The sequence below is a fragment of the Phyllostomus hastatus genome, unplaced genomic scaffold, assembly GCF_019186645.2.
Source record: "Phyllostomus hastatus isolate PE091 unplaced genomic scaffold, TTU_PhHast_1.1 phas_scaffold_182, whole genome shotgun sequence".
NCBI lineage: Eukaryota > Metazoa > Chordata > Mammalia > Chiroptera > Phyllostomidae > Phyllostomus > Phyllostomus hastatus.
Window position 1 is genome coordinate 30,031,277 of NW_025334013.1, and position 18,266 is coordinate 30,049,542.

Here is an 18,266-nt window from a genome sequence, read left to right on the forward strand (position 1 = left end):
TGTTCTATCTTACAGGGTTGTTGAATGAGAAAAGATAACACAGGCATGCTTTGTAATGTAAATGTAACCATGTAAAGGCCCCCGCCCCCATGCACACACCACACAAAGAACATACAAACAATGCATACCTAGCCCCTTCCAAGAACTTCTGTCTAAACAGCAGGATAGTCCTAGGAGACTAAAGCAGTTCATGAAATACCTGAGTGTTCAACCTAGAGGGAGCCCTCTTACATGCTGTTTCATCCTTGAAGTTGGGCTCCAGGAGAGTCTGTATTGCCTGTCGCCACCTGCAGCATTATTTTCCTCAGTGGTCTGGGGCAAAAGTTTTTGTAGACTTTTTGTGAATGTAGGTTGACAGGCCACTTCCTATACAGATCTGTGGCATCTCAGCTGAAATTTAATTTTATTAGATTCCCACTACCTTTCTTCTCAGCCAAGTTCAGAGTACCATTAATTTTAAGTTTCCAGAGCCAGTGACTCTATTTCTACTTTGTGGATGGAAATGTTTTGGCTCAGTGGTGTGATGCCTCAGCCTAAAGAATGATAGGCAGAATCAAGATGCAGAGGGCTTTCTGCCCCGGAGACCTTTCCTAGGCTGCAAGAACAGCCCTGCTCGACAGGCCAGCATCACAGGGCGAAGAGGGCCATGTCAGATTTGGAAGGATTGCGGAGGGCTTGCCCTTACCAGAGATCTTTGTAAGTCAGAGCTGGGCCAGGAGGATTGGAGCAATCAAGAGCAAGAATTTGAAGAAGGCTTTACTTGTGCGGTAAACTTCACTGTGTGATTATTTAATAGACCATTAACAAGCAGATTCATTAACAAGATCTTAATTAACAAGTTCCAGGGTTATTCCTCCAACTTCCCAGGGGAACTGTTCTACTCCTATTTAGTCCCAGAGACTTCCTATCCTTAAACTAACCATACCAGACACATTTAAATTCAGTCTTTTTATTGCAAGCGAAATGACTACGGGCAAAGGCAGGGACATAGCACTATTCCTAATAAGAATAGCTAACACCTTCTGAGCGCTTTCTTTGTGTCAGATACTGTTCTGAGTGCTTTACAGGTAATCATTTATTTAATCCTTATAGAGTCCCTGTAAGATAGGTATCATTATTATCTCCGTTTTACAAATGAGTAAACTGAGGCACTGAATGTTTAAGCAATGTGCCCACTGCCATGAAAGCAAGAGATGTGCTTCACACCAAGGCAATCTGGCTGCAGCGTCAATGGGAGGGAGGAAAACCCCAGGAGAGAGAGACCTGTGGGACAGATTCTCGAGGTAATAAGAGTAAGAGTAGGCCCTGGCCTGGAAGCTCAGTTGGTTAGAGCATTGTCCTGATAAGCCAAGGTTGTGGGTTCAGTCCCGGGTCAGGGCATATATAAGAATCAACCAATGAATGCATAAATAAGTGGTCAACCAATGAATGCATAAATAAGTGGAACAACAGATCGATGTTTCTCTTTTTCTCTCTGCCCCCCTTCCCTTTATTTCTCTCTCTCAAATCAATAAATTTAAAAAAAAATTAAGAATAAGAGTAGCCCTGGCTGGTGTGGCTCGGTGGATTGAGCACTGACCTGCAAACTAGAGGGTCACTGGTTCAATTTCCATTCAGGGCACTTGCTTGGGTTGTGGGCCAGGTCCCCATTAAGGGGCGTGTGAGAGGCAACCACACATTGCTGTTTCTCTCCCTTTCTTTCTCCCTCCCTTCCTCTCTCTAAAAATAAATAAATAAATAAAATATTTTAAAAAAAGAATAAGAGTAATATTTGTAGCTAGTGATTTTGTGCCGGACACAGTTCTCAGCACTTCACATAGGTATGTCAGGTTTTATACATACTCCAAGAAATTATAGGAGCCTTTTGTAGTGTGGCAGCCCTTAAGCTGGTCTATTTTGGCCCACACACAAGCCTGTGTCAGCTATACTGTGAGTTCCTCGAGGTGGGACTGTGTCTTACTCATTTCTGTTCCCAGTGCCTACTGTGTTGCCTAGAACTTACTAGTTATAATCTTTAAAAAACACAACTTTGTCAAACATACCCCTTGATAGTGGGGGGAAGATGCTCCGTGTGGTGCAGCACCCATCCTTGAGGTGGTCAGCACTGTGCGGATATAGCGGTTCAAGGAGAGCTGACTCTGTGGGGCAGGCCAGATGCATCTGGTCTTTCCATGCCTCAGTTTCCTCAAGGTCAAGTGGGACTAGCACTAGCTCCAGTCTCTTAGGGTGACAAAGATTAAATGAGTTAATATAAAATGCAATTGAGGTCCTAAGAACAATGCCTGGCACAAGGTGAGCCTTTAATCAGTGTTAGCAATAGACACTGTTACTAGGGCTTGGGCACAGATTTGAAGTCTCCTGAACCAGGATCTGATTCCTGCCTCTACCCTTGATAGCGTTACAGGGACACTGGGTCTGGTGAGCCCTGATCTCTGATGGGGTTTGTGCAATGTGTGACAGACCTTCCTATAGCTAACAACAAACAAACAAACAAACAACTTATGTTAAGGAGCTGGTACCTGTAATGTTATCTTTTCTTCTTGGCTTCAGTTAAATGGGGGCTAGAGGGAAAATGTTTGGTGCTCACCTGATAATCCCCATTTTTAACTACCCTAAAAGAAATTGGGTAGAAATAACCAGAATTCGACCTGACCTCTTACCTGGGGATGAACAGTGAGCCATCAGGACTTTATTTTAGGATAAAGAATTTGGTTTGTTCTGTTTTTTGCCTCTGCCTTGCCGGCAGCTCAGTAAGGCTGTGGACCATTTACTTAGCCAGCTTTATTAGGGAGAGGACAAGAAAGTGGCAGAATGCCTAGAGTCATTGGGACATTTGAGCTGGGAGGGAACTGTTACAGGTTCTTTATTTTGCTTATTTTCTAATTATTTACATGAAGTTTGAGACTGTGTTTTCCCTTTATCCTAAGAAAAAAGTTACTATTTTTCAATCCAGATTCTCATATATTTTATAAATACCCTTCTTTTTAATCTCAACTTGAAGACGCGCTAGAGCACCAGTTCTCACAGCTGGCTACTTTTGCTCCCACTCCAGCACCCAGTCCCTGCCCCATTATCTTTAGTTAAGATAGATGCTCATAAACCCCCAAACTGGCCTCCCCCTTCCCAACTTAGCATCCTTGTATTCTTTCTAAGTAGCTTGGCCATAATATCACTTTCTTTAGTAGCATTCTAACTTCTAAGAAGCTTAATAGGCAAGGAGATTGTGGGGTCTTTGACTTTCTCTGAGCCTCAGCCCTAAGTGGTTTATTCTATTAAGCTGATTCTTGGTGGTGGATAGAGCTTTGCCAGATAAGAAGTTGGGGTGGGCAGGGGTTGCATTAAGAGGAATAGGATACTTTCACTCCCCCTTTCACTCTGCCCCACCCCCTAACCCATTTCTGCCCTATGATTCTGTTTTTAGAGCTCAGGAATGAAGGGAGTGGTAATGGAGCAAAAGTAAAGAACTTTTCTCAGACAACTTAAAAAGTTGGCCCTTTTTCCGCTAAGCTGCAATTTTCCTCCTCACTTCTACCCTTCCTGCCCATTTCTTCTTGCTTTTCAATCAGCCACTTATGGATTTTTTTCCCTCTATCCCTACTTTTGCCTCCACTCCAATTCTAGCTACCAAAAAAGGTAATGAGTAAAAATTATGAACTATTGATTCAAAGGCAGGAAATCCAGGGGTGGAATATAAAATATGAAATAACTGATTCAGTTCTAACAGAGGAAACTGCAGATTTCTTCTCAATTTTTTGCCTCAGATTTACACCATGCTGAATTTATTCCATCCGATATTGTGACTCAGATTAAAGATTTGCAGGTTTCCCTGTTAACATTCTTCCTTGGTTCAGGAAGGCCAGCAGGTTGGGAGAGCAGGGGGAGAGTGTTTTTTATGGAATTATGTTGAGCTGCAGAGAAACAGTAAGGGAAATTTGTGAGCAGGAAAAAGGAGGTGGTTGGAGAAGTGAAGGAAAGAAATCAAGAGTATAGTACATATACTACATCTAGATAGTATTATCTTCCTGCCTCCATCTTTGTTTTCTTTCCTTCTTTTTAGTTTTCTAGTCCCTCTTGGTTTTCTTCTTGTCTCCTGTTGTGAGGGCTATTCTGTTTTAAAATCTTTAAAAATATAAATTATGATACATCTATATAATCGAATACTATGCAATGTTTTTTTTAAGTTTCTATTTATTTATTTTTAGAGAGGGGAAGGGAGGGGAAAGAGAAGGAGAGAAACATGTGTGGTTGCGTCTCACACACCTGCCCCCTAAGGAGGACCTGGCCTACAACCCGGCATGTGCCCTGACTGGGAATCAAACCAGTGACCCTTTGGTTCACAGGCCTGAGCTCAATCCACTGAGCCACATCAGCCAGGTCTGCAATGGTTTTTAAAAATGAGTTACCATATTAGTAATTGGTTCTATTTCTTCCAAATGGTCAAGTGGGATTGGATGTATAGTCACAATTTCTAGGAAAATTATTTTTGTGGTTGTTGTTGTTGTGTACAAAATTAATTTTCTTTTCTGAATTTGTTCATAAAAAGGTTAACTGATGGTTATTTTAGTTTATCATCCAAAAAGTACAGACTGGCCCTGGTCTGGGAGCTATATAGTGAAGGGAGTTTAAAAATGAAAAGAGACTTAAAGGTGGTCAAATGCTTGCTACTTTGTTCAGGTGAGCAAGATGGGTGGGAGAGCAGCTGTGAGGGGTAAGTGGAATCCCATTTAACCAGCTTTGTTTGGGGCCATTTCTGTACGATATTTCTTTCAAGTTAACACTACGACCAGGTAGAAGCAGCTCTATGCCTGCCCCTATTCTAAGTGGGGTCTCTTCCCTCACGTGTGCTGTGGAGACTCGTGGCCATGAGCTGAGGTCTTTGCAGGATTAGGGTCTAGAGAATGACATTGGTTCAATATGATGTGTGTTCATTTGTCTTTCTACCTCTGGAAGTAATAAATGGTTAAGACCAAATATAAGTTATTTACCCCCAGCATTGATTTACATGCCAACCAGAGAAAGGCAGAGTTGGTTTTACCTTCCCACCTAGAAAAGTGACGTCTTAGGCCCCGCTGTCAGTCGGCCCTGCGCCCGATTCAGGAGAGGGGTCCTCTCTTGTGTCTGGGCACAGCTGACAACTTCACCCTCCCTCGGTTTCTGGGACATGACACTCCCATTGTTCTGCTCCTACTTCTTTCTTAGACCCTTTTCTGTTCCCATCATACCCTGTGCTCCCCCATCTCACAGCACTTAAAATTCTTTTTGTTATGATAGAGAATGAAGTATGTATTGGTGAGGGGAGCAGGGAGCTACGCTAGTCTGTAGAGGAATTTTAAAACAATGAACTAAAAGTTGGTCTGCTTTTTAACACCATCATGTGCTGGTAATTTTAAACAAAGTCAGTTATAAAATATTTCTCCCAGAATATATCTTTTGTTGGTCTAAGTTCTAAAAAATTCCTGTGGTTACTTTTGAGTTTTAATAATACATATGTATTAATAAGCTTTAAATTAACACATTTTTATTATTTATTTTTTTAAGATTGTATTCATTTTTTTAGAGACATGGGAAGGGAGGGAGAAAGTGAGGGAGAGAAACATTGATCGGTTGCCTCTCCTCAACCAAATGAACTTGCAGCCCAGGCATATGTCTTGACGGGGAATGGAACCAGCAACCTTAAACTTTGCAGGACAGTGTCCACCCAACTGAGCCACACTAGTCAAAGCTATTTATTTTTTAACAATAGATTGAGAGAACTTCCTGTTACATTGTGGGTCCTAGTAGCTGCAGACTCAGTATGATTCGAGAGTAAGTGCCAAACAGTTCAAACAGTTCAGAAGCGGTTGAACTCACTTAGGGCACAGTTTCTGTCTCCGGCTCCTGTAATACCACGTGTGCCTGCCTGTGAACAGCAGATTCAAAACAGACAATGAAAGCACAGTGATTGTGAAGGTAAAGAAACGTAAATTGAGTTATTTCAATTCAGCCATTCTTTGTGACCACACTTAGAGTTCTTATTTGTGTTTAAATTTTGAAACAAACTGTGAACTTCGGGGTGTGACATTTTTGTTTGGTATGTGCAAATTTTAGTTCATCTAGGAGTTTACTAAATTAGAATATCTTTTAAAATAAACCATTCTATTTAAGTTGTTAATTGCTTATATTAAAACTAAAGAATTAAGAAAATAATCATTATGACTGATTATGACATGATTATTTATTTGTCATAAAAATTGATCCACTGGGTCAGATATGCCCATTACGCCCCTGAGGGTGATGTTTGAACTGAATTATGAATGATGAGCAGGTGATAACCACTTAAGAGTTTGGGAGAAGGGCGTCTTGGCACACTTGAGCTGCAGAGAGAAGGTCTGAGGGCTGACCTGGAGTGAACTTAGGGAGTGGGGCCAGACCTCTGTGGATTTTTTAGGTCTCAAAGAGTTTGGATATTATTCTAGGAAGCCACAGAGTCTTTTAAATAGGAATCGGTACCATGTTGTGATTTATCATTTAAAAAGATGACTCAGGCTGCTGTGTGGATAACAGATTGAAGCAGGGTAAATTAGTACAAGGAGACTGTTGTGCAATAAAAAAGCCACTGCAGTAGTCACAGTGAGAGAGGAGGAAGGACAGTGTCTTAGGCTTTTTGAAATTTCCACAGTACCTTTCCCATAGTAGGTACTCAATAAATACAAAATAAATCAGTGTATAAAACACTAGTTGCCAAAAAAACAAAACCCAAAACAACAACGATCCAAAACTGCAACAGAGCAGGTACTGAACAACAGGGTGTTAAGCCAAGAACACTGACTTTGGAGTTCAACAGATTGGGCTTTAGTTGAAGTTCTGACAGTTAGTAGCTGTGCTGCTTTGAAGCAGAAAATTTGAACTCTGAGCCCCAACTTCCTTGTCTGCAAAATGGGAATGAGCTTACTCACCTTTTTGTTTTATTGAACAAATTAAATGAGATAACATGTATTTATAGCATGATGGCTGATCCACAGTAGCCACGCAATAAACAGTGACTGTTGTGGCTAGCAGCATATGAGATAGTGGTCAGCGAAGCTTCGATGTGGCCACAGCCATGGGGACAGCACCTCAGTGTTCCCTTTGGATATCGGGAACAGTTTGGACCTTTTCACAATTGAGATTTTGCCTCCTGAATCTAAACTTTTGCTGACCTTTGAGTAACTGCATTTTTGAGTCAAAGAGGAGAAAATGTAAGAAGAAATCTTTGAAAAGAGAAAGTTGGGGTTAGCGTATTCTCTCTCAGCTCAGTTCTTCCCTGAGTTTAGAAGGACTCAGATATCTTGTGCCTTCACTTCCAGTCTGAACAGTGAAGACCTTAAGTGTCTGCTTGCTTCATACATGTGGTAGCTACTCCTTGAAGCAAGTTTCTAGTTTTCTCTGCAAAAGCTCCCTGGAGTATAAGGAGCTCTAGTCTTGTACCTAGTTAAATGCCTCGATTACGGGGGCAATCATTGCTGTTTGGCTCTGTAAATCATTTGACCCTCACCTAGAGCAGCCCAGCCCTCTGGGACCCCAGCAATGACCATTCTGAATCCATGAGGGTGGAGCTGAAGACAGTTTTTTTTGCTTGGCGTGGAGATAGCTACTTCTTTGGGAGTTAGTATATTTTTCTTAACATTTTCTTACCAAGATATGGGTGTGTGTGAGCGAAGGAGAGAGAATAAAGAGAAAGAGAAAAAAAGGCCCAACAGTGCACAGAAACTATTAGCACAAAGGCCTAACGAGGGACTTGCAGGGGGAAGACAAGGAAGCGATTTTGCCCAGTTTAAATCCCACTTGAACCGTGTGGTTTCTGAGTCCTGAACCTTTTGAGGTTCAAGTTGAGTGCACTCTTGACAAAACGTGATTTTCTGGTTCACATCAAAAAGCCTTTTAAAAACTTCGAAGTCTTTTCCTTGGGACATCAAACGGTCTTCAACAAAGCAGGGTGCTGATGAGATGCGTGCAAATGAACAGATTAAATTCTCCTTCGAGGATTAGATTCTCCTTAAGAAACATGTGAAGTTGGAAACACGGGAGACACGGCCATGCCAAAACATACGCACACGCGGGGACCCCAGAGTGCCCTTGTGCCTGTTTACCCGCGTACCTCCTGGGCCTGGAGGCTGACCTTATTTATTATAAGGTTCACACACGAGTACCAAGGGAATTAGAAACTGAAAACAAACTCTTCTGTATTCTCTATCTTGCCTAAGGCAACACTTATGTTCCCCAATAAAAGGTGTAAATTAACTTAGAAAAGATAGATCATTCCTTTGAAAAATCCTCAGTTGTCTTGGTGGCTTAGAGCAGAATTTTGCTTATTGAGCCAGCCTCAATCTTAAGAGAAATAAGGACTTAAATGTCTGCTGCTTTATGGTAAGTGGACTGGCAGACTGTGATTTTGGTGTAGCAAGCCAGCCAGTGCAGTAGAATTTCTGTTACCAAGAGGGCAGCCGAAGCTAAGGTAGACTGCGTAGACCAGCTGTCTACGAAATAGTTTCCGACCTGAGCAGCTAAAATATTAATGATTTGCTTTAAGGTGGAGCAACTCTGACTGAGGCCACTCTCCTGAAGAAACCATAATTAGCAATTAAAATATGTTTTCAAAAAACTGTTCCAACCAGCTTTAAAATAAATTATTTATTTATTTTAAATAAATAATTGTCACTGCTGATTGAACTTGTTTTATTTCCCTGTGTTTTTTCTTATCTTTCCCCCCCTGCATAACTTACAACCCTGTAAATGCTCAGTAGCTGTTAATATGATTCTGTCAATACGTTTACCATGGTGACTTGGGCTGTATTTGGCGAGCATTTGAAGAAATCAGTCACTGGTTGGAGGGAGGAAAGACAAGCTGTCGATATCCAGGGAGAAATGCTAATAACCCTGGTGACAAATCGTCTTCTGGATTCTCCAAGGGTTAAGAAAAAGCACCTCTTAGACATGGGAGCTCAGGGCTAAGTGGTGATGACTTGTTAGGAAGCAGAGACATTAGCTGTCACAGACCTGCAATGTCCTTTTCATTGTCTGACCCTCTCAGAGCCACAGATGAGTTTGGGAGAAAACAGGCCTGTATTTGGATTTGGATTCCCCTGCTTTTTAACTGTGTGACCTTGAGCAGTAGTTAAAGATTAGAGATTGTCACACCTAGCCTCATAAGGGGGTGGGAAAGGCTTTACTCAAAGACATTATTCACTGCTGCTCAAACTCTTCTGGAAAAGTACACAAATGATAGGAGAAAATAAACTTCTGCCCCCAGCATTGTAATGATGTATAAGTATAACATATTTGGGAGTCTGGTATTAGCTTAAATTTTTGTGAATTTTGCATTTTGGGTTTAATTTATTAAAATAATGTGTAAATATGCTTATTAAGTAAAATTGGTGTTCTGATATGATTCATCAATTCAACACATATTTATTGAATGTCTACTATGCACCAAGCAATGAATAAGATAGTCAGGGTCCAGACTCCCAGTGAGTTTACAGCTACACCAACCAGGAAAACCTGTTACTGGATATTTCTCAGGTTCCCTGTGACCCATTTGAGGAGACACCAAATCCCACACCAGAGAATCCTGGGGAGGACCTTTCATTGGCTATCTGCCATGATTTTAAGTGACTAGAATGAAACATCTATACAGAGAGAACATTAGTATTTTGGCATATATCTTTCCAGATTCCTTTTTATGAATAGATAGATAAGTTGACAAATATTTTTATATCGGTAGGATCATACTAACATGGTAGCTTATGACTTTCTTTTTCACTCACTTATTATAGATAATGCTCCACATCAGTAAATATAAATCTATATCACTCTTAATAGATACTTAGCACTCCATTGCAGGGGTTTATCACATTTTACTTAACCAATCTGTTTGTCTAATTGTTCCCAGGTTTTCGGGATTATAAACAACACTACAGAGAACATCTTTGTATATTCGCTGTGGTCAAGTGTCTGATTATTTTCTTAGGATAGATTCCTAAAAGAATTGTTGAATAAACAGTATGTGTATTTAAATTTTAAGCTTATTGCCATTTTAAGCATATTACTTATTTCTTTATGCTCTTATCAACTAGTCAGGATTAAAACTTTTAAGTCTCTGTTAATTTAATAGGCAAAAATGGTATTTTGTTTATTTAATATGCATTTCTTTAGTACCGGTAAAGTTAAACATTAAATGTTTATTGAGATTAGTTTATCTTATTTTTTAAAAATATTTTTGAATTTATCTTTAGAGAGAGGTAAAGGGAGGGAGAAAGAGAGGGAGAGAAACATCAACGTGTGGTTACCTCTCACACTCCCCCCACTGGGGACTTGGCCCGCAACCCAGGCATGTGCCCTGACTGGGAATCAAACCTGCAACCCCTTGCTTCTCAGGCCCATGCTCAATCCACTGAACTATACTAGCCAGGGCTATCTATTTTTTTTTAATTGCCTGTTCATGTCCTTTATCAATGTCCTTTCTCTTGTTGATTGTTTTTAAAGATTTTGTTTATTCATTTTCAGAGAGAGGAGAAGGGAAGGAGAGAGGGAGAGAAATATTTATGTGTGAGAGAAACATTGATTGGTTGCCTCTTTTTGGCCCCAAGCGGGGACCTGGTCCACAACCCAGACATGTTCCTGGACTGGGAATCAAACCATGGACCTTTTGGTTCACAGGTTGGTACTCAAGCCACTGAGCCACACCAGCCAGGGCTCTTGTTGATTTTAAGAGCTCTTCTTATAAGAAGGATATTCATCCTTCGTTATTATAATATATATATTGTACATTTTTTCCAGTTTATCATTTGTCTTGATGTATTATGATGATGGAGTTTTGTTATTGTTGTTTATTTTACATATGTAAATTTTTCGTTTTTAATGAGGGAGCTTATTGTTCATTTCATTTTAGATTCTGACTTTTAGCCTGTCCTTAGAAAGGTATAAGGCCAATTCTAATCAATCCCTAAAACTATTTAAATACGGGGTGGGGAAAAAGTAGTTTTACAGTTGTTCATATGGAAAATAATACAATAATTAATAAATAATAATATAAGAATAAACTGTGTTTCATGTACTCACAGCTGTAAACCTACTTTTGCCTCACCCTGTATGCAGTAGTTATCTCAAAGATAGCAGTCCTCAACTTGGAAAAAGTTCTAAATCCTAAGTTGCTGTGGATATCCACTCAAAGGGAAGATAAGAGGCATCCTGAGAGGAAGTTCATAGGGCCCCACGATAACTGATGAAGTTTACAACCTAATGGAAAGCACAGATAGGCAGTAATTAAAATAAAAATGTGATAAGAGATGTAATAGGAGAAATGTAGAAGACCCTATGGAAGCTAACAAAGGGGAAACCTGAGTCCAGGGTCCTAGGATATGTATCCTAGAATAGATTTTTCAAGTTGAGATTTTAAGACTAAGTAGAAGTTAGCTAGGTTAAGAATGGGGACATAAATTTCATGGAGGGCAATGACAAATGCAAAGACCTACAATCTAAAACTGTCAGTTATGATAGCCACTAGCCATATGGGGGCTATTTAAATTTAAGTTAATTAAAATTAAATAAGATTAAGATTGTAGTTCCTCAGTCCTACTAGCTACAATTCAAATGCCAACTATCCACATGTGACTTAGTGGTTATTATAGTGAAGCTGAGGTACAGAACTTTTTCATCATTGCAGAACGTTCTGTTGGGCAGCACTGTGGAGAAAGAGCTTGATGTATTCAGGGAACTGAAAAGGGTTCATTCTAGCAGGTACACAGTGTGCAAGGGAGGGGAATGGGAAAAGATGAAGAGATAGCAAAGCCTAGAGGGACTTAGCCAAAGCTGACCCTGGTGTTGGGGTTGATGCTCTGAGCCTATTAGAGGAAGTGGAAGGGAAGCAGGGAAATAAAACTATTTTATTATATACAACAACTCTACAGGTAGATGCTAACTCCATTTTACAGATAATGCAGCTGAGGTTCTGAGAACTTAAGACATTTGACCAACACACAGCTAATTAGTGATAGCTGGGATTTAAAGCCAGACCTGTCTGATGCCAAAAATCTGTATTCTTTCCCTGTATTACTTCAGTAGACTACAAAAAGCTCTACTGAATAATCTTTTAGATCAGGGTGGAAGAGATTCTGACTTAGACTCCTTCTCAACTTGGTATTTCTTCTGTTGAGAAAGTATTAATCATGGGTGAGCTTGGGACCCAGCCTAGAAGTATAAGAGAGAGCTTAGAGGCAGAATTTTCTCTGGAGCCTCAGGACTCCTATTTCCTGAGTCTCAAAGAGAACTCTTTCAGCTGCCTGGAGACCATATTAGCTAAATTCAAGGGGGAGCTCTGCCCAGGAGCTGACCCTCTGAAACTTGACTGCATTGCCAAGAAGAGTGGTGGGCTTGAAGAACCCACCTGAAACCTGTCAGGGGCACTCATGTTTATCAGACTATATGGTTTGATTCACCCCCGACCTAGAACCTATTATGGTGGCCACTTGCAAGATAACTATCTTTGGAAAAAAAGAGTGCTGATGCCCAATTAAAAGTAAAAGTCCTTGCTTTAGTGCCATCTCCTCTTGTATAGCAGTTGAGGGAAGAGTTAGGCCATGCCTGCCTCAGCCCTAAGCAGCCATAGAAAATGAAGCTTTTAATTTGCTGTCACAGCTCCAGGCATTTTCTGAACCAGGGAAAGTCATGCCTGGTAGAATGTTAAAGAGAATATTACAATAAGAACATGAACTTTGGATTGGCCTGTTTCCTGAATCCAATATCTAGTATTTTCTAGGGTTAATATGGTACCTTTACCATCTCTTGAACAATCTCTTGATACAATCTCATGAATGAATTCAAGGGGAAGATAAAATGTATGGTCACACAGATCAGGAATAATGGAGGATACAAATCTGAGAATATAAAGAGATACCTTTAAGGTGATAAAAGGATTAGCCTTGGAGATGAGCATTAAGTCCAAGGAAAGTGGAAGAAGAGAATTTTAAGAGGATGGAGAGAAAGATGTTAGTGGCAAATCATCTTAAAAGTAGGAAGCAAGATACTCTGTAGAGAGCTGTGGAGGAAAGGATGCAGTAGCAGTTGGAAACTTAGTATGTGAAGGTTCGTGGTCTATGTTGAATGTAGTGCAGAGAATAATCAAGATAGCATTTCATCATTCATTTATTCACTCCACAAATTTATTGAGTCCCTCTATATGCTATGAGCCATTAGGTAATCAGAATTCAATGCAAACAAGACCCAGCTTCTACCTGCAAGCAGCTTACAGTTTGCGGGGGGAACATAGATATGTAAACAGCCAAATATTTTACATTGAGGTAAGTCTTTTAAGAGGGATATGTACATGGTGTAGTTCACAGGAATAGTGCTCAACCTGGAATTAGATCTAGGTTAGTCTAATCTAATCTAGTGTAGATTAGATTAGATTAGATCAGATTAGTCATTTCATAACTATATTTGACAATCAGTGGTCAGTTCTCATCCACATTAACTGTCTGCAGAGTTTCAGAAGGTGTGAGAGATACACAGATAACCAACATATAGAACTTGTTTGATGAATCTTCAACCTCATTATGTTTTCTGGAAAACCACACAGAATTGGTATGGGGCATTCCTTATTCCTTTGGCCCAGAAGGCTTTGTTGTGCCTGGTGACAATGCTCACTCACAAATTTCCAGATTTCTTTCAGTGCCTGAGGATCATGCTTTTTGAAGCTCACTCTGTGCATGCACTTGTCCATGTTGATGGTGTATTCTCTGGTCATTACCTCATTGATGGCAGAACAACCCTTCTTCTTGCCACCCTTCTTTGTAGGAGCCATTCTGCCAGACCCAGGTTGGAAAGCAGAATCCTTAAATATTGTCTTTATACCCCTGGCACCCCAAATTATAACTCCAGCCATGATCTTGTCCTCTAAGCTTTACACTGGTATGCATAATTGTCTACCTGATGTCTTTGGCTGGACATCTAAGACATTTCAAGCATAATGTCTTAAAAAAAGAGTCTAAAGGAGAGCTCTTGATTCTACTTTCCTCTTTAATAACAAACCCAATTTAAGACAATCTTGCTTCTTCAATAGTTTTCCCCATCTGAGGTAATGGCATCACCATTTAGCTCTGGCCAAAAAGTTAGAAATCGTCCCTGTTTCCATTCTTACCCTTGTACCCAAGTACCCTGTACTCTACTCTCACACCCCATGGAAGCAAGGCATATCAGATTTGTAGTGATTCAAATCACATTGAAATACTCAACAATTTTAAGACCTAGACTTGAAATTATCAGGATTCAGACTAATTATCTCTGCTGCTTCATACATATATATCTAGCTGCCTTCTAGACAGTTGCTCTTGAATGTCATGAAGACACTTCCAATGCAGTAAGACCAAAACTGAACTTACTGTCCTCTTCCACCAAACTTACTTCTCCCCCTGTATTGCCTATTTTGATTTATCACACCCACAGTTATTCAAACTAGAAACTTAAGCTCCTTCTGTTACCTTACTCCTTATATCTAATCAATTTCAATGGCCTAAGAATTCTACTTATTAAGTACCTCTATCTGTCCCTTCTTCCTTTTCCCTAGTTCTTGCTCTCAGGATATCTTACCAAACTATACCAATAGTTTCTTAACATTCTCTGGTTTTTGTCTTTTCTCTCTTTCAACTCATTGCATATCCTGCTGATAAGGGTCTCTCTAACAAGCAAACCTGTTCTTGTCATTCTCCTACCTAATACTCCTCATTCCTGCCACAAAATAGCCAAGACTCATCAAGCTCCCCTTTCCATCCTCTCTTTCCTCACCATTCTCCTTCTCTTAACCATAAGAGAAGTCTTAACCATACTAAGTTAACTGCCATTTCCTTCATTATTCTCTGTTCTCTCATACTTCTGTGAATTTTGGACATACTGTTTTATTCTGACATTTTCCTGTCAGAATAATTCCAGTCAACCTTATGTTTCAATTCACATGTATCTCCTATGTGGAACCTTATCTGATTTCTTTTTGTTTTCAATAAAAGTAGCTTTTCACTTATAAATGCATCTAACAGTACACAGCTGTTAGTGTTTTTTTTTGTTTTTCCCCAATTACATTAATTTTTTACTTTGTGAAATATGACATAAAAAGTCATATAGAACATATTATACAGTTAAACAAATAATTGTATGGTGAACACTCATGAAATCACACCCAGCTCAAGAAACTGGACATTTCCAGCATCCTAGCAGCCCCTGTGTGCCTCTCCTTTATCACAACCCATTCTTGGCTTACTTGGATAATCACTGTTTTGACTTTTTCTTTATAATTTTATTACCTATGTAACATCCCTAAATAATATAGTTTAGTATAGTGTTTTTGATACTTATGTGGGTAAATTTGTGGTTTTTACACTGCTTGTGTCGTTTCTTCTGTTCATTAATAACTGTGTGGGATTCATCCATAGTATTGCTTATAGCTAGAGTTCATTCATTTTTATTGCTGTGCAATAGTCCATTGCATGAATATGCCCTGATTTGTATATCCATTCTAGTGGTGATACATATTTGGGTTATTTCTAATTTGGGGCTCTTATGGAAATGCTACCATAAACATTATTGATATATATCCTGCTGTACATGGCACACATCTCTTTAGGATAGAGAACCAGGAGTAGAATTGCCAGGTCTTAGGGTAGTGTCTCTTCAACTTTACTGGTTAACATCTGTTTTCCAAAAAGCTTCTATGATCTGTTCTACTGCTTCACATTCTTACCAGTACTTGGTACTATGAGACCTTTTGATTTTTGCCAGCTTTGTGGATATATAATGATTTCTCAGTGTGGTTCTTACATTTCCCTGGTTACTGATAAAGTAGAGCACCTTTCCATATATTTATGGGTCATTTAAATGTTCTCTTCTGTGAAGCATCTGTCCAGGGTTTTGTTCATTTTTTCTGTTGGATTGTCTATTCCCTGATTTCTTTAGATAGGCTTAGTATTTCTCCTTCTATTCAACCATTGTTCCTTATGAATAAACATCCCCTATAAATATATCCTATATATTATAATCGATCTCCTTATTTCTAAATTCAAATTCTTTTTATTTCATCCTCTTCACAGCTGCCAGAGCTCTGGTCCTAAGACAAACCCTGTTCTTGTATATTCTTATGCCCAGAACCCTTCAGTGCTCCCCACGGCCTCCTGAACAACAAACACAGCGTGTAAGGCCCTCCATCACCTGCCCTCTGCCTAACAAGTCTCTGCTCTTGCTAGATGCTCTCTACCCCCTCCTGCCTCTTAATTTACTGCAAACTCCACCTCTGCCAAACTGCTTGCAGTTCCTTTAGACACATAAAATTGTTTTACTCCTGCCTTTGCCAGAGTTGCCCTTTTTCTTCCCTTTGCCTTCAATTTGGAGACTACCTACTGATCTTTTTTAAAACTCAATTCAAAGGTTACTTCCTCTAGAGAACCTTTCCAACTCGCCTCATCTCTCATTAACCTCTCCATCTTTTGTCCTTCTACTAAATACACTCTGTGTTATTATTTCTGGTAGGGCACCTGCTTACTTTTGTATGTACATAAGCCCTTCAAAGGTCTGGGAAGCCTCTTGAAGGCAGGGAAATTATTTTTTTGTTTATTTAATTTTTATTCTCAGGGCCTAGCACAGTGTCTAGCACAGAACAGGCCATGGTAAATAGCAGAAATTGTTGTTAATATTATTATTGTATTTGTGATAGATATCCATCTGTTTTCTTTATTAGATTGTGAATTTCCTGAGGGCCAGCCTAGCACTTGGGTGGCATTCAATGACACTTGTCTAATGAATGAATATCTTCTAAATACACCAGTGGCTTCAAAGTGATATTTAGAGTAGGAATATAAAAACCATGAGTACTAAATTTTCAGAGAAACAATGCTGATTTACATCCATTTCATGAGGATGAAATTTTAGGCTCAAACTCATTCAAAGTAAATTTTATAAGAAGAAATGTAAAATTTTATGCTTTGGGTTAAAAATTAAGCTGTAAAAGTTGAAGTGGGAAAAGGCTAACTTGCCAGTTCATATGGAAAAGGAGCTCAAATATGTTATATGATATGTCCTTCATCTAAAAAATTAAATTTTTGCAGTGGATTATAATTTGTATGTGAGTGTGACACAAAGATGAACACATGAGGAACACAGTTCTAGGAGATTACCTGGTGGTTGGCACCGATGTCTGCTGTCTGAAGAGTTCATCCCTGTTACAGTGAAATCTTGTAGATGGCCCAGCTAAGACTTTCTTTGCTCAGAAAGAATGCCTGTTCCTTGGAGTAACCATTTTTAACTGTTTTCAATACAACATTGGATGAAGTTCATGTGCATGGCACTCTGTCATAGATAAACCTATGGTGATGTAATTTCTGGTCCACAAGCTCTGCCTCCACCTTTTTCTCCCTCTGTCAAGAAAGCCTCTCTTGATGAAAGTGAGCAATGGTGACGTTATTATGGCGATAACCTGGATCTGCTCCTGGTTATATTTTCTAAAAAGTCAATCAATTCTCTAAACTTCAAAACTTTAATTATTAATGGTAAGAAATTACTATATTCCTCATAGCTGACATCTTGGTTGAGAACCAAGATGTGTACAGTGGTATATTTTATTTGTAGAAAGAAGAGAAGATTTTGGAGTCACACCAATTGTAATTCATATGCAGTTTAGTCACTGCCATATGATCCTGAGCTAGTTGCTTAATATCTCTGACTTTCATCTGAAAAGTGGGCTACTTTATAAGTTACTGTCAGACTATAATGAATTATGTAAAACACTCAGCAAAGTGCCTGTCTCCTAAATAGATTTCAAATATGTATGCTTATCTCTCCCCAACCCCCATCTCACCCCAGCCACATCCCTGTTTTAAGCCACTAGTGCCTATGTTCTGGATTACAGCAACTGCCTTCTAACTAGTCCTTTGCTCCCAATCTTGCTTGCCTTGTTTTGTTCAGACCAAAGGATATTCTTAAAGGCACATTTGAACCTTTAACAAGTAGGTCCCTGGTATGGAGGCAGATATGGAGCTACCACTCATGAGTGTCTGTCATATGACGGGCTGCTCTGGCATTTGATGCATTATCTCATTTAATCTTCACAATAAGCCTGTGGAGTAGGTATCATCATTTACCTTTTAAAAACTGGTGGCTGGAGAGATTGAGTGATTGGCCCACAACCATTCTTCTAGAATCAAGGAACTTGAGTGTGTCCAGGTTGACGTAGTTCCAAAGACAATGCTCTGTTCCTGCTTCAGATTGTCTCT

At 39.6% G+C, this 18,266-nt stretch overlaps 1 protein-coding gene across 2 annotated transcripts in view; it reads left to right on the top strand.

Annotated features, from left to right (window-relative positions):
• Positions 1–18,266, top strand: part of RNF220 (ring finger protein 220) — a 223,252-nt gene that overhangs the window by 13,422 nt on the left and 191,564 nt on the right. The gene's annotated exons all lie outside the window — the stretch shown is intronic.